We start from the raw sequence: 16,567 nt of genomic DNA, 5'->3' as shown, positions 1-16,567 counted from the left end.
GACAAGAAATTTCAAAATATTCCATTACCGCACTTCGAAGCATGTCAAACACTGTTTAAAATCAATTTTTATGCGATTTTTCTCGTAAAATGGCGATAATATTCCGACCGGGAGACGTCGTTTTCGTTCAAAGACTGAAAATGTAAAATGGACTCTTCACGTGCACGCGCGCACCCGTTTCATTGTTCTCAGAACGACCACTATCCAAATGCGCTACTGTTTTTCAGCCAGGGACTGCAAAGTCATCATTCAATGTTCTGGCACCTTCTGAGAGCCTATGGGAGCCTTAGAAAGTGTCACATTACAGCAGAGATCCTCAGTTTTCAATAAAGAAGGCCAAGAAATGGTCAGAGAGGGCACTTCCTGTTTGGAATCTTCTCAGGTTTTGGCCTGCCATATGAGTTCTGTTATACTCAGACACCATTCAAACAGTTTTAGAAACTTTAGGGTGTTTTCTATCCAAATCAAACAATTATATGCATATTCTAGTGTCATGACGTTGGCCTGTGGGTAAAGTTTATGACCCCCCCCCATAAATACCTTTCTCCCTTCCCCTCTCTGAATCTACTGAAGGACTTGAATAGCCTGTGTTAAATATAGAGAGTCTGGGAACATCAAACAAATGGGGAAAGGTACCACATATTTTGTTAATAAAACCTGTTGGAAATATGCTTGGGAACGTAATGAGTATGTATGTCAGTTCGGTTGTCATCTGAGACATTATGACTGATGACAGGACGACATAAAACTGTACCTGAGAAAGTATACGCCCTCTAGTTATCAGAATCACATGGAATTGTTATGCAATTGAAATGTTTGATATTGAAAATGTTTGTTAGGAGATGAAATGTAATTTTAGCTTCCGAATGAGAGATTTGGGTTTTCATAAGGAAAGTGCCCTGCTCGATCAGTGGCCCAACCCTGTGAAGAGACAGGGGTTATAAACGATGAAACACCTCCCTCCCCCTCTCCACTATATAAGCCTTTGACGAAAAGATAACCAGTGGTTCCAGTACGGGAGGTCTGCAGCCTCTACGTTAGAAGGACACACATGTCAAGTACAGAACTAAGCCAACCTCGGCGTGAGCTCTGGTATGAACTGGTATGAACTTTGAGCTTATTCACTACAGAAGTGCTACTTCCTAGCCGTTGAGTTAGCAGCGGCCGCTGTTGACGTGGGCTAGGAAAGGACGGACGACGGATCCAGTCTAACAGACGGACGAAGATACCACCACGTATCCAATTTACCACCATTGACATTCTTCCACTACAGGAAAATCTGTTGGCCAACCCGGCCAGCATCTACGACCAATCTACCGAAGCGCAGCTCAGACTAAATATTTATTGCATTTTCCTTTTCCAAATGGGCGGTAATTTAGAATGCATAAGATAATGTATTTACGATAGCATAGCTGCTGTTTCTGTGTTCCTAAATCTTCCCGCTCTTTCATTCAAGCCCAACCCCCTTTCCTTTGTGTAACCAGCTTTCATACAGGTTCCGTCCACCAGGACGTTTTCTGTATGACATCATTGTATTCTGTGTATTTGTAATTCTGTGTGATTAGTTAGGTATTTAGTAAATAAATAATTAAACCCAATTTTGTATTGCTGATTCAACTTGTTAGCCAGGGTTCGTGAAGATAGCCAAGAATTTACAACTTTCATTATGAGACTGAAAATAAGATAAGGGTTAATATTGACTGCTATCGATGTAAAATATTACTAAGTATTTTAAGAGTTTATTCGGAAGATAACAGCTCTATAAACGTTCTTCCGTGGTGCTCCGACTATCTGGTCAATTACATTTACATGATTAGCTTAATCAGGTAATATTAATTACAGAGAAAGAATTGTATAGGTTAGCATGTCATATCACTTAATCCGGCATAGCCAAAGACACGACACTAGTTTCTGGGCAGGAGTAATTTGTTCAACACCAATGAATGCTCAATAAAAGGTTCTTAACATAAGACATTGTAAAAAAATATCACTTCCATTTGAAAAATTTGCCAAAGTGATAAAAAAAAAATATGCTAGACATTTATGGAAATTAGTGAACAATTACACACTTCAGGAGAAAGTAGTTTATTATAAGGATGCAGCCATCAATCAGAGATTTAGACTAAATTTATCAAATGTTTGGTCTAATGATATTCTATGTACAATACTTCCTGTGGTCACCAGGACAGAGCCAGCCCGTCCCCCTCCACCCTGCCGGAGTCCCCTGCTTACAACTCTCCCGGTAGTGCCTTACTGCTGGGTCTGAAGAGGGTGTCTGTGGGGCTGGTCGACTGCAGGACAACACCGGGGCAGAGTGTAACTGTGAGAGAAGGACACGAGGAGGGAGATGGAGATTTGATTTCATCAAGTAAGAACAATGGGGTGTGTGGATTAGACTACAATTTGCTTAATTGATTTAAACAGTAAAACATTCAGTTGCTAGTTAATTGTCGATTTGAATTTCGTGAACGGAGGGTGGTATACCTAATAAACTGGCCACTGAGTGTATTGATGATAAGAGAGGCAGGTAGTCTTGGTTTAGAGCATTGGGCCACAAATTGAAAGCTTGCTGGTTTGGATATCTGAGCTGACTAGGTGGAAAATCTGTCTGCCCTTGAGTAAGGTACTTAACCCTAATTACTCCTGTAAGTCACTCTGGATAAGAGTGTCTGCTAAATAACATTTTTAAAATTGCTATAGTATTTGTTTATCGATCCATATTTCCAAAACCTAGTTATTCAATGTTTTTGTTTCACAGGGGACTCTCCTAACCGTCGTTCTCTCAGTGGGAGGGGCTTATCATCTGGGGCGCTTCAACCACATCATGTTGCTGACAAGACAGAGAAGAGTCTCTCCAGATCAGAACATCTCAAGAAACACCAGCAGAGACGTATAGGGAAAAAACCTCACCACTGCTGCTCTGAGTGTGGGAAGAGTTTCACAAGCCAGAGTGGCTTCATTATTCACACCGCAGAGAAACCGTACTGCTGCTCACAGTGTGGGAAGTGTTTCGCTGCTTCTAACACCTTCAGATCTCATCTGAGAATTCATAAAGGGGAGAGGCCTTACCCCTGCCTTGATTGTGGGGAAAGATTTTCTTATTTGGGAGCCCTAAACATACACCTGCGAACACACACAGGAGAGAAGCCTCATAGCTGTGATCAGTGTGGAAAGAGCTTCAGTCAATCTGGGACCTTAAATTCACACCAGCGAACACACAGGAGAGAAACCTTATAGCTGTGGTCAGTGTTGGAAGAGCTTCAATCAGTCAGGCAACCTGACAACACACAAGCTAACACACACTGGAGTGAAGCCTTATAGCTGTGATCAGTGTGGGATGAGCTTTGCTCGAGCTTCCACCTTGAATAGACACCAGCTAACACACACTGGAGAGAAATCTTATAGCTGTGATCAGTGTGGGAAGAGCTTTGCTCTATCAGATAAACGAACTATACACCAGAGAACACACACTGGAGAGAAGCCTTATTGCTGTTATCAGTGTGGAAAGAGTTTTGCTGTAGCTTCCACCCTGATTAGACACTATCGAAAACACACTGGAGAGAAGCCTTATAGCTGTGATCTGTGATCAGTGTGGGAAAAGCTTTACTGTGGTTTCCACCTTGAATAAACACCAGCGAACACAAACTGGGGAGAAGCCTTATAGCTGTGATCAGTGTGGGAAAAGCTTTGCTGTAGCTTCCAACCTGATTAGACACCACCGAACACACACTGCAGAGAAACATTAGATAGATATGCAGTACAGGTAAGCCCTGTTGATAGCTGTGAACAAGCTACTTTGGGTGTGTCAAAGATCAGTGGTTGGCTAGCTAGGGGCTTCTAAAAATGTACGTTAGCTAGAAAGCCACTGACTAACGTTAGTTGTGTGCAACGCACGTTACCTTCCTTACAGGTAAAAAGAAAACCATCATAGGACAGCATAGTGACTGACATTTCATTGACAAGTCCTTTGTGAGCTAGCCAGCTATATAACGTTAACTCGCCGTTCGTGTAGTCAGACTTGCTAACTTTAGCCCAGCACTAGGGCAAGAGTAGTCAGTTAGCTAGCATGTCACCATGTAAAAAGTCTGACTACATGACTGTTAAGCTAATGTTAACTAACATAGCTAGCTAAACATTAGTTAAATATCCCTGCCCTGGTGGGCTAGCTAACATGTCACCACTTGGAAAAGTGTGATTACACAAACGGTGAGCTAACATTAACCAATTGGCTAACTAGCTCACAAAGGACTTGTGGACTCAATGTTTTTCCAATACAAACTACAAAAACCGTTTTGTTCCAGAGTGCTTCTGTTATACATGATTAGTCAAATGACCTGTGAAGTCAGTTAGACACGTCAGCAGGGATGGAAATTAAGCTATCCTAAGGCTTGTACTTTTCAGATTGGGCTAGTAGAGAAGGTGCCAAACTAGCCTAACACAGCAGTGAAATTTTGCCTTTACAAACAACGAATGCCACAGATTTAGGTCCCAAATGTTACCCGGGCTAGTAGAAATTGCGGTCTGCTGGCCAGTGACCAAAATCCTTAAGTTCCATTCCTGCATGTCAGTTCCTTTCAGACGATCCGCTTACAACTGTTGTTCCGTCTCAGTGACTTTGTGGCTGAGGGTTGTAACTTTCCTCTTGAGAATTAGAATCAGAAGTACAGTCATATAGCTCATTGCAAGACCTCACCTCTTCAGGCAAATAGTACTCTAGACTGTCCTGATCATCTGCTCTGAATTTTTTTTTAAAACGCAACAATTTCAAAGATTTTACTGTTACAGTTCATGTAAAGAAATCAGTCATTTAAATAAATGCATTACGCCCTAATCTATGGATTTCACATGAATGAGAATACAGATATGCATATGTTGGTCACAGATACCTTAAAAAAAAACCTAGGGGAGTGGATGAGAAAAACAGTCAGCATCTGGTGTGACCAGCATTTGCCTCATGCAGCATGACACATCTCCTTTGCATAGAGTTGATCAGGCTGTTCGTTGTGGCAGGTGGAATGTTGTCCCACTTAGGGCTGTGACATTTTGTCAGTCGGTTGTTGTTATGCAGACTGCCAGTCTCAGTTATTGACCATTAACATGAGCATGTTTAGCATCTCCAGGCCTCCACACATACAAGCTGCTGATTCACACCTTTGAAACATCTACTTTTTTTTTTTTTAAAGTCTCAAATCTATTTAATATACACCATCACAAAAAATCCATTATTTATTTTAGTCAGGACTATCAAAATATTATGATATGAAGAAAATGTATTTCAGAAGAACAGAATATGAGTTGGCCTGCTGTATGTTATCTGGTTATGCTCCATGCCATAGTTTATTTAACCCTTATTTTACCAGGTAAGTTGACTGAGAACATATTCTCATTTACAGCAACGATCTGGGGAATAGTTACAGGGCAGAGGAGGGGGGATGAATGAGCCAATTGGAAGCTGGGGATGATTAGGTGACTGTGATGATATGAGGTCCAGATTGGGAATTTAGCCAGGACACCGGGGTTAACACCCCTACTCTTACAATAAGTGCCATGGGATATTTTAGTGACCAGATAGTCAGAACACCCGTTTAACGTCTCATCCGAAAGACGGCACCCTACACAGGGCAATGTCCCCAATCACTGCCCTGGGGCGTTGGGATATTTTTTTAAACCAGAGGAAAGAGTGCCTCCTAACTGGCCTTCCAACACCACTTCCAGCAGCATCTGGTCTCCCATCCAGGACCAATCCTGCTTAGCTTCAGAAGCCAGCCAGCAGTGGGATGCAGGCTGATATGCTTCCTGCAAAGGCTGTAGGCTTGTTCATTTAGCTGATAAAATATGCTTATAAGGCCCATGTCGTTATTTTATATTAAATTATTTTCATAGTAAGAAGAATATAATTGATCTTAGCTGAATAAAATAGGATATTTTTCCCATTCTGGAGCGAATATGAAGTGGCTTTGTTGAATGTAAAAGTGATCATTTGAAACTGGTCCTATACACTAGTTTTAGAGTTATTTGGCAACTTTAGTTGTAAATGATAAACCTTATGTTATGATTTCAAAGACATTCTATATGGGCTGCATGATGCGATTATAGCCTATTGATGATTTTGGGAAGTTACAACAAAAAGAAGCTTGTGCTCTGTTCCTTGCCTCAGGCTGCACAGCTGTTCTTACATCAAGTGATCAGATTTTCACCCATCAGACTATTCTCAATTTAATCTGGTCTTTACTAATGTGTAAAATTTGTTCTGTTTTAGAATGGCCCATTATCAAATGAACAGGAACAGGGGAAAAAAGGCATGTCATCCTTATGCACTTGAATAGCAAATGGGGGCAGCACACTGACCAGGTAGGCTACTTTTTTTGCAGAGCATGTGCTTAATATGAGCAGCTGAGAAATAAATATAAAAACACATTTCACTCCACGCATCAACAACTGTTTGAGGAGCATGTGCTCTCTGCGCAACAGGTGATGTTCCACCCAAATTCTGTATGCCATGGGCTCTCCAAACCTGTTCCTGCAGCTACCCAGTGCTTAATTTGGGAAACCAAGTGAAATCTGTTGGGGAACATCAAGAAGGAAGAAGGCGCTCAGGAAAGGAATAAAGGAGAGAGAGGAGGAGATGGAAACACATGGGGCTGAGATATTCTGTATAGCTAAAGGGAATGTGTCATCCTATTAATTAAATATGAATAGAAATTAGTCCCTACTAGGCTATTTAAAAACAAATTCACTATAACTGTAGACTAACTGTGAGCCACCCTGCGCAATCAATGAACCAACAGCATCGCCTAGGGCTATAAGTTTTCTCACAGATGTTGGAATGTAGCATAAGGTAATCAGTTCATCTAGTATGCATAATAATACAATCCACTCTCAAACTCACAAGACATCGTAATTTTTTTTTAATGTATTTGTATGTTTTTCTGCTGTGCGTAATATGTGGTAGGCTAAGTATTGTGTAACGGCACAATCATAATTTTGATTCCGTTTTTTTTTTGGGGGGGGGGGGGGGGTTCGGCTGGGGCTCATAACTCTAATATGCATATAGATGATTTGAAATAATCATCACCTTAAAGGCTGTCCATTTCGTTGTGCTAGGCTTTGAAACAACCTGCTGTTGAATTTCTTTCTTCAAATGTATTTTCACCGTGAAGTGAGTTTTAAAAGCATGATACTGTTTTGATAAGTGTTTGACATCAAATGCAATCAAAAATCACATCATAGTGGCAGGTCCTACAGGCTCTAGTTTTGTCACACCTGGACTACTGTTTAGTAGGGACCTTGGAAAATTTAAATTGGCTCAGAACAGGGCAGCATGGCTGGCCCTTAGATGTACACGGAGAGCTAACATTAATAATTTGCATGTCAATCTCTCCTGGCTCAAAGTGGAGGAGAATGACTTCATCACTACTTGTTTTGTAAGAAGTGTTGACATGCTGAATGCACAGAGGTGTCTGTTTAAACTACTAGCACACAGATCTGACACCAATGCATACCCCACTGCACATGCCACCAGAGGCCTCTTCACGGTCCCCAAGTCCAGAACAGACTATGGGAGGTGCACAGTACTACATAGAGCCTTGGCTACATGGAAATCTATTCCACATCTGGTAACTGATGCAAGCAGTAGAATCAGATTTTAAAAACAGATACAAATAAACCTTATGGAACAGCAGGGACTGTGAAGAGATACACATAAAACACACACTCTACACACATGTACACATTAAACACGCACTCTACACACACGTACACATTGATTTTGCATTGTAGATATGTGATAGTAGAGAAGTGGCCTGAGGGAACACACTTAATGTGTTGCGGAAAGTGGTATGAATTGTCATGTAATTTTTTTAATTGGATAAAACTGCCTTAATGTTGCTTTACCCCAGGAAGAATTGCTGCTGCCTTGGCAGGTACTAATGGGGATCCATAATAAATAAACCATAGAAAGCCATCTAGCCATGAGCTAATTTGAAAGACAATAAGGAATTTCTCTAATCTCATATTCAGCCTGCCACCTTCCAGCAAACCACAGCCAGTCAGAGGATGCAAGCTATTTTAGTTGTTTATATAAATACCTTAGGATTTGTGATTTTTATTGTATTTGCCAATTTTAAAAACAGTACAACCACACGTGGACAAAATGCATTTACAATCATTGACAACGTGATGCATCTAATAATTTACAGTTTAAATAGATTATTTACATATTGATTATACCAAAAATCGGCTACATTTGTCATTAATTGAACATACTATATATGAGGGAATGCAAACAGTTGTTTTCTAGCAGTAAATTATACTCCCTAAACCGCCTCACCCACTTGAAGAGAAGTCTTGATGACTATGTACAGTAGGTGGCGGCACCTCTTAAACACCACAGGAAGTACATTTTTACATTTTACATTTTAGTCATTTAGCAGACGCTCTTATCCAGAGCGACTTACAGTAGTGAATGCATACATTTCATTTCATGCATTTGTTTTTGTACTGGCCCCCCGTGGGAATCGAACCCACAACCCTGGCGTTGCACATACTATGCTGGCGTTGCAAACACCATGCTCTACCAACTGAGCCACAGGGAAGGCCACTTTGTTACCATCCACTATCGAGTTTTCAAACCAAAATAAATTCCACAGGATCTTTCTGATGTAAAATGTTTCTCCATGAGACGTTTGTTTGTCACAACTTAAATTCAGTTTTGATATTTTAAAGGACGTTTGATTGCGCTGGTTTAGCTTTTCTTTATCTGAACGCTTTGACAAAGTAACTCTAGCGTACACATTTACTTTCATGTTTTTTTATTTGAAGAAAGAATCGCTTCCAAGATGGATCGGGTAAGTTTGGTGGACTGTTATGAACAGTGTCCTTACTGTGGTGTATACAATGTCTAAGTCTAGTTTTCGTGGATCTTCCATATCTATGCGTTCCATTTGAACAGCTAAACAAAATAAACCAGGGTGTTTATTTCAGCAAAGTAGCCTACTAGCCAATCGCACAAACAATGGTTAGCAGGTAAAGTCAGAACCATGGAGAAATAATTAAGCATAGGCTACACCAATTATGTATATAAACCCTGGATTGCTGATGATATGTGTTGGCCATTGAAAGGCTACACCAATGATGCATGCTACATCTCACTTTTGCAACATTTTTCATATTTTATTGTTCTATTACATTATGTTGTAGTCGCGCTGAGTATGCATTGGTTGAATCGCAATGTTAAATACACATTTCCCAACTGTTGTGTCTTAGCTCTTATTACTTATTTATGTAATAAGAAAGACTCTGAATACAATAAATTGAACTGGAGCTTGACATTTACTGAAACGAGTTAGTACCAGAATAATGTAACGACCCGGTATTGTGTTCTGTGTTTGTGGGTGTGTTATGGTTCTCATGGCTACTAGCAGGGGTTAAATATGTCAGGACAGAGGGAAAGGTTGGGGGGGTATGATGGGTAATCCCGTGGGATTTGGAAATGCATAAATAGGGATTACTGTCTCATCTTCTCTCTTTTTCTGTTCGGGGCCTTGATCTGTTCCTATGGGAGTAACCCTTAATTAGACTTGGTATAATTGTGTACGTTCGGCATTTAGCAGCGTGGGCTGTGGCCTGAACAATAGCCCAGTTTAGGAATAAACCTGTGTTCTGACCTGCACACCTAGAGTCCGTCTCTTTTTCCTTTATGACCCAGCCGGGTCATTACATTGGCGTCAGAAGTGCTTTCGAACTACGGGATCAAGACTAGGCGAGTTAGCTGTTCAGTATAGGCCGGGTTAGCTTTAGCGTGACTCGCATCTACGGTCATGATGCTTGGGGCGAGGCGGAAAATTAAGGGAGAGTCGGACAATGTGTCCGTTGTGGGCTCGGGGGTACCCGGTCGGGAGGGTCGGGCGGCGACTGCCGTAGAAGAGCTGGAGGGCCACATGGCGGGAGTTAAATTGTCAGTCAGCAAGATGGCAGAACTGGCGGGTTTTCCTTCACACCGCTCGAGAGCAGACGTCACGGCGACGGGGATATCGACGTCACCGGGTGCGGAAATGGCGGGGCCTGCTTATGTAAACAGAGATGGCAGCGGCCTATTGCCATTAGCCACGGTAGCGGCTAAACTACCAAAGTTCAATGGACAAGGTAAATGGGAAGTTTTTTTCACTCAATTCGAGTTGTTGGCTAGAGCCGGGAGGTGGTCTGACGAGACGAAAGCGTTACAGCTTGCCCTGAGCCTGACAGAGGAGGCGTCGGAATGCCTGTTAACGCTAGCCCCGGACGAGAGGGGCGACTACGGTGCGCTAGTGGAGGCATTGGGGGGCCGTTTCGGCAGCGACGCGTAGCCCAACATGCTGCGGATTGAACTGAGTAACAAAAAGAGACTTCGGGGGGAATCGTTAAAGGCGTTGGCAAGTGGTATTCTGAGCCTGACCAGGCGGGCTTATGCAACTATGCCGATTGGGGTGCAAGACGAGCTGGCACGGGACAGTTTTATTAGAGCGCTCTCTTCCACCGAACTGGGTAAGCATGTTCAGATGGCGGACCCACCATCTCTGCGGGCTGCAGTGGAGATAGCCAGGAAGAGGGAGCTGATCTGGGGTGAGGGAGTGAGAGTGGAAGTCGCCAGTCAACCAGAGGTGAGAGCAGTGGTGGCTGGGGTGCCAGGGGTCACGAAACCAGAGTGGGTCGACGAGTTGGGCGGGCTAGTCAAGACTGCTTCGCTTGTCATGGAGAGGGGCTCCAGGCAGCGTCGCAGTGTCAGCTCAACTCCTATTGTCTGCTGGGGTTGTGGCCAGCCTGGCCACATTCAGCGGGAGTGTGGCAGATTCCCCCGTCACCAGGGAAACGACGGCAGGTTCTCGCGCAGGGGGCAGCGCGGACCCACTCCCCCGCCCCCGAACCCACTGTAAGCAAAAGAGGTACCCAGCAGCGCAGACAAGAGGGTGGGGACCTGCTCCCCCAGGGTGTAGCTGCCGCCGTGTTTCCTAGTCCGGTAGTTGTGGTGGGACGTACCACCGTTGGGGACTTCTGCAATGTCATCGTCAAGGTAGAGGGGGTGGAATGTTTGGCCCTGGTCGACACGGGCTCTACAGTAACCCTGGTGAGACCAGACATACTACCTGTTGGGGTGCGGGTGGAGCCGACCCTTGTCCAGCTACGGACTGTCACGGGGGAGCTAGCCCCCATGTTAGGGAAGTGTCAGCTATCTGTGACTGTGGGGGGGAGAACTGTGGGGTGTCTGGCGTGGGTAGCAGCGGTGCAGGACCCCTGTATACTAGGAATGGACTTTTTGAAAAACTGTGGGGCTCAGTTGGACTTAGCGTCGGGCACTTTGAGGCTGTCGGGGGGGCCCACAGTGGGAATGTCGCCTTCGGGAGAGCCAGCAGGGGGCAGGGCTGTCCCTCCGTCTTCCTCCAAGCTTGCAGAAACTCCACCGGTCATCCCGGCTGCTCCCTTGGTCGTTGTGCCATTCCAGCAGCTGTCTCCGGCGGCGACGGCCTTCACTCCCCATCATGGTGCAAGCACAGGCAGCTCAGTAGCCCAAAACACACTGGCTCCTTCACCCCATCAGCCCGACGGGGGGAAGGAGGAAGCTATCGACGCCGTCGAGGCTGTGTGGCTGAAGAACTGTCAGGGTCTGGATGAGAGACAACAGAGACAGTTAAAGCAGCTGCTGTTGGACTTTAAAGATCACTTCGCTTGGGGGGAAGATGAGGTAGGACAAACGCACCTAGTTCAGCACGAAATAGACACTGGGGATGCCCGACCCATTAAAATTCGGCCCCGTCGTATTCCCCTTGCCAGGAGGGAAGCAGCAGACACAGCTATTGTTGACATGTTGCGGGCTGATTTCATTGAGCCATCAGATAGCCCATGGTCCGCGCCAGTCGTCATGGTGCCTAAGAAAGGGGGTAAACTTAGGTTTTGTGTTGACTACAGGGGCCTAAATTCTGTCACCACTAAAGACTCTTATCCCCTACCGAGGATTGATGAGTCGCTAGACCACGTGAGAGGGTCCTCGTGGTTCTCCTCCCTTGATCTGCGCAGTGGCTACTGGCAGGTGCCCCTCTCGCCAGGGGCACGTGAAAAAACGGCCTTCTCCACAGATAGGGGCCATTGGCAGTTCAAGGTGCTGTGCTTCGGGCTCTGTAATGCTCCTGCCACCTTTGAGAGGCTCATGGACAGAGTGCTGGCGGGGGTTCCGAGAGACGAGTGTGTTGTGTACCTAGATGACATATTGGTGCACGGCACATCGTTCAAGGGGGCACTGGGGGCACTTAGGCGAGTGTTGGAGAGGATCTCGGGGGCGGGGCTAAAATTACATCCGGGAAAGTGCCATTTCATGCGAAGGGAGGTGGCGTTCCTGGGGCATCAGCTGGGTGGTGAGGGCATCAGCACGATGCCAGACAAAGTAGAGGCTGTGAGGGGGTGGCCAGTTCCAGGGGGAAAAAAAGAGGTTAAGAGCTTCCTGGGGCTGGCATCCTACTATCGTAGGTTTGTGAAGGGGTTTGCGGGGGTAGCGGCTCCTTTGAACCACCTTCTCAAGGAGGACACTGTTTTTCAGTGGACCGAAGAGCACCAGCGGGCGTTTGAGGCTCTCAAACGTGCCCTGATGGAGGCCCCTGTCCTGGCCTCACCAGACCCGAACCGTCTGTTCATCCTGGACACCGACGCAAGCAATGAGGGTTTGGGGGCTGTGCTGGCTCAGCATGGTCCTGATGGGGAACACGTAGTAGCTTATTACAGCAGGACTTTTGATAAGGCTGAAAAACGCTACTGCGTGACAAGGAGAGAGCTTTTGGCTGTCGTGGCAGCAGTACGCCATTTCAAGTACTACCTGGGGGGCCTGCCGTTTGTGGTCCGGACGGATCACTCCGCCCTGCAGTGGCTTCTCTCCTTCAAGGAGCCAGAGGGTCAGATTGCCCGCTGGCTGGAGGAGCTGCAACCCTACGACTTCCAGGTGGAGCACAGAGCCGGCCTTCGCCACAGCAATGCAGACGCCTTGTCCCGCCGCCCGTGTGCTGAGGATGGCTGTGGGTACTGCGCCAAACGGGTGGAGCGAGAGAGAGAACTGTGCAGGGAGGAGGGAGTCACCGCCACGGTGAGTCAGCTGAGTGTGACAGAGTGCCGGGAGCTTGAGGCTGTGGACGTTGGGGAGTGGAGGCGTCGCCAGGAGGAGGACGCAGAGCTGCGTCCTGTGCTGCGGTGGGTGGAAGAGAGAAGACGACCGCCGTGGGGGGAAGTAGCCCCTCTATCACCAGTCACCAAGGGACTGTGGGCTAAATTCACAGTCCTTAGAGTGGCTGAGGGAGTGCTCCAGAGGGGGTGGAAAAAGCCAGCGACTGGAGAAATTACGTGGCAGGTAGTGGTGTCCAAAAGGCTGCAGTGGAGCGTGTTACAGCAGCTTCATGGGGGAGTTGGCGCAGGGCATTTTGGGGTCTCCAAAACGTTAAAGCGCATGCGTAAAGGCTTCTATTGGGCCAGGCACAGGAGGGATGTTGAGGACTTTTGTAGGCAGTGCGACGAGTGTGCTGCTAAAAAAGGACCTCCAGGTCAGTCACACGCCCTCCTACAACAATTCCCAGTAGGGGAGCCCATGGAGAGACTGGGGGTAGACATAGTGGGGCCGTTTCCAACCACAGACAGAGGTAACAGGTGGATTCTAACCGCTATGGACTACTTCACCAAGTGGCCGGAGGCTTACGCTCTCCCAGACCAGGAGGCAGAGACAGTAGCTGATGCGTTGGTGGGGGGAATAATCAGTTGGTTTGGGGTGCCACAGTCTATTCACAGCGACCAGGGGAGAAACTTCGAGTCACGGGTGTTCTCAGAGTTGTGTAGACGGTTAGGCGCGGAGAAGACGCGCACTACTCCGCTTCACCCCCAGAGTGATGGGCTGGTGGAAAGATTTAACAGAACGTTAGCACAGCAGCTGGCCATCGTTACCTCAAAACACCAGAGAGATTGGGACACCCACTTACCGTTTATTCTTATGGCATGTAGGTCGGCTGTTCAAGAATCGACTGCGTGCTCCCCAGCGCTACTAATGTTAGGTCGTGAGTTGCGCACCCCAGCTGAACTGACGTTTGGCCACCCTCCTGATAATGACGACGGGGTTTTGCCTGGCCCGAACTATGTGTGTCGTCTGCAGAACCGGTTAGAAGCGGCTCACACCTTCGCAAGAGAGCAACTCGAGAACGCAGGGGTGCGCCAAAAGCGCCACTATGACTCGCGCGCTAGGGGAGGCACTTTGGAGCGGGAGAATGTGTGTGGCTTCACAACCCCACGCGCAAGAAGGGGCGGTGCCCAAAGCTGGACAGTGCATGGGTGGGGCCGTGTCTGGTGATAGAGAGAGTGGGGGAGGTGACGTACCGGGTGGAGGTCCCCCCACGGAGCAGGAAGGTGGTGGTCCACCGGGACCGATTGGCACCCTACAGAGGGAGGAAAACGGTAGGAAATGGGAGTGAGGTCTCTGATGTGAGCCCACGGGAACAGTCTAACGAGGAGACTCTAGCGCAACCTGAGCCTGGGATGGGAGCTGCTTCTTCAGAGGGCGCTGGAAATGACATTGGGGCAGATGAGTGTTCTGGGGGTTCACCGGTGAGAGCCACGGGGAGGCCCAAGAGACTGATGCGACCTCCGGGTCGTTTTAAGGATTTTGTTGTGTAACCCTAGGGGCTAGGGTTTAGAAAGGGGGGGGCTATGTAACGACACGGTATTGTGTTCTGTGTTTGTGGGTGTGTTATGGTTCTCATGGCTACTAGCAGGGGTTAAATATGTCAGGACAGAGGGAAAGGTTGGGGGGGTATGATGGGTAATCCCGTGGGATTTGGAAATGCATAAATAGGGATTACTGTCTCATCTTCTCTCTTTTTCTGTTCGGGGCCTTGATCTGTTCCTATGGGAGTAACCCTTAATTAGACTTGGTATAATTGTGTACGTTCGGCATTAAGGGGTGTGGGCTGTGGCCTGAACAATAGCCCAGTATAGGACTAAACCTGTGTTCTGACCTGCACACCTAGAGTCCGTCTCTTTTTCCTTTATGACCCAGCCGGGTCATTACAATAACATAGAACAACACTGCGCATGACCAATGGTGTCCATTCTTAAAGAGGACATCAGTATTAACAGAACATTACACCTACCATCATATCTAAGCCATTATGACGCCAATGTCGATAATCTCGCAAATCAACTTGATTGGAGATACAACACACTCCCCACCTCATCATGAGCTGTCCAGCCGTTACAGAGTACCATATACCGGATTTCTAACAGGGTCTTTAGCAATGAGTTTTCAGAGTATTTTATGCGCCCACATGCCTCAAGTGTAGAAGTCAGATTAAAACAAGCATATAGCTACCATAAAGTGTCCATGTGATTTAAAAAAATGTTGGATTGACTAAATTTGTAGGTGCAACAGATTTTATTACATTTTATAAGTTATTGCTCTCACAAGCATAATTCTGTCCATTAGGAACCAACAATGAGCTCCTTTTTTGTAGCATTTGACAATGCTAACATATTTTAGCCAAATTTCAGAGTTCTATCTGAATGGGTCAGAAACTCTGTTGCTCTGCAACAACACAGCTGCTATTAGCTAATGTTCGCTTGCTTGTCCAAAGTCCAACAGCTAGCCTCTGTAAATAGTTAACACCAGTCAGCTGAAAGCTAGTTAACTAGCTAATGAACAGGCAAAGAAATGTAGCTAGCTATATTTGTTTACGGAAGATTTGTTACACATAACTTCAGCCATTAGCTAGCTAGAGTCATACAACAACATATAACCTCAACACATAATATATCTAACGATAGCTAATTCACTTCCAAATGCCAGCCCTAAATATTTACACAAAACATAGATGGCTAACTACATCAGTTCAAAACCAACAACAAACTTTGTGGAAAGTGTCACGATGCTACCTTGCAATGCAATTTGGCTTTTGCAACACTAGCTAGCTACTCTATTAGTCCAATCTACGGTAAGACCTTGCCATTTATCACTGTCAGACAAGACACAACTCAAACTGTAGCTGAGAAAACAATACAAATGTAAACAGCATGTTGTCCACTGCAGTGAGCAAATGCATGCTTGCTTAACATCCAGAATAGATTCCAGTGTGCTCTATCTCCTGGTCTTGACATTTGAATCCACATCTGTGTAGATCAACAGTGGCCAAACTAACAACTGCCATTTGACGGGCTTGATTATTTTTACAGCTCTGATCTGGATGGGGGACTACCCCATGTGTTGGATGTTTGCACTGAGTTGTAGTGGTGAGATGCTAATGAGGGCAAGAAAATATGTTATGAAGTATTTGTTTTTCTTCTGAATGACATGTATTGCTCGAAAGGTAAGAAAATACAGGCAGGTTCCACATTACTACAAGAAAAAAACGCCCGGTCAATTAATCATGATGGTCTTGCAAGTGTAAAAGCAAAGCGTGCTTTCATATACACTGAACAAAAATATAAAGGAAACATGTAAAGTGTTGGTCCCATGTTTCATGAGCTGAAACAAAAGATCCCAAAAATGTTCCATACGCACAAAAAGCTTATTTCTCTA

The 16,567-nt window shown here is 45.8% G+C and overlaps 1 pseudogene across 1 annotated transcript; it reads left to right on the top strand.

Moving 5' to 3' along the window:
• Positions 1-2,157: 2,157 nt before the first annotated feature.
• LOC106601478 (uncharacterized) lies at positions 2,158-4,823 on the top strand (annotated as a pseudogene). The gene is made up of 2 exons (XR_014391725.1): positions 2,158-2,368; positions 2,759-4,823. The product of XR_014391725.1 is annotated as an uncharacterized LOC106601478 (transcript).
• Positions 4,824-16,567: the final 11,744 nt, after the last annotated feature.

The sequence above is a fragment of the Salmo salar genome, chromosome 03 (assembly GCF_965601325.2).
Source record: "Salmo salar chromosome 03, fSalSal1, whole genome shotgun sequence".
NCBI lineage: Eukaryota > Metazoa > Chordata > Actinopteri > Salmoniformes > Salmonidae > Salmo > Salmo salar.
The sequence above is the reverse complement of the archived record's forward strand: the minus strand, read 5'-3'. Positions and strand labels throughout refer to the sequence as shown.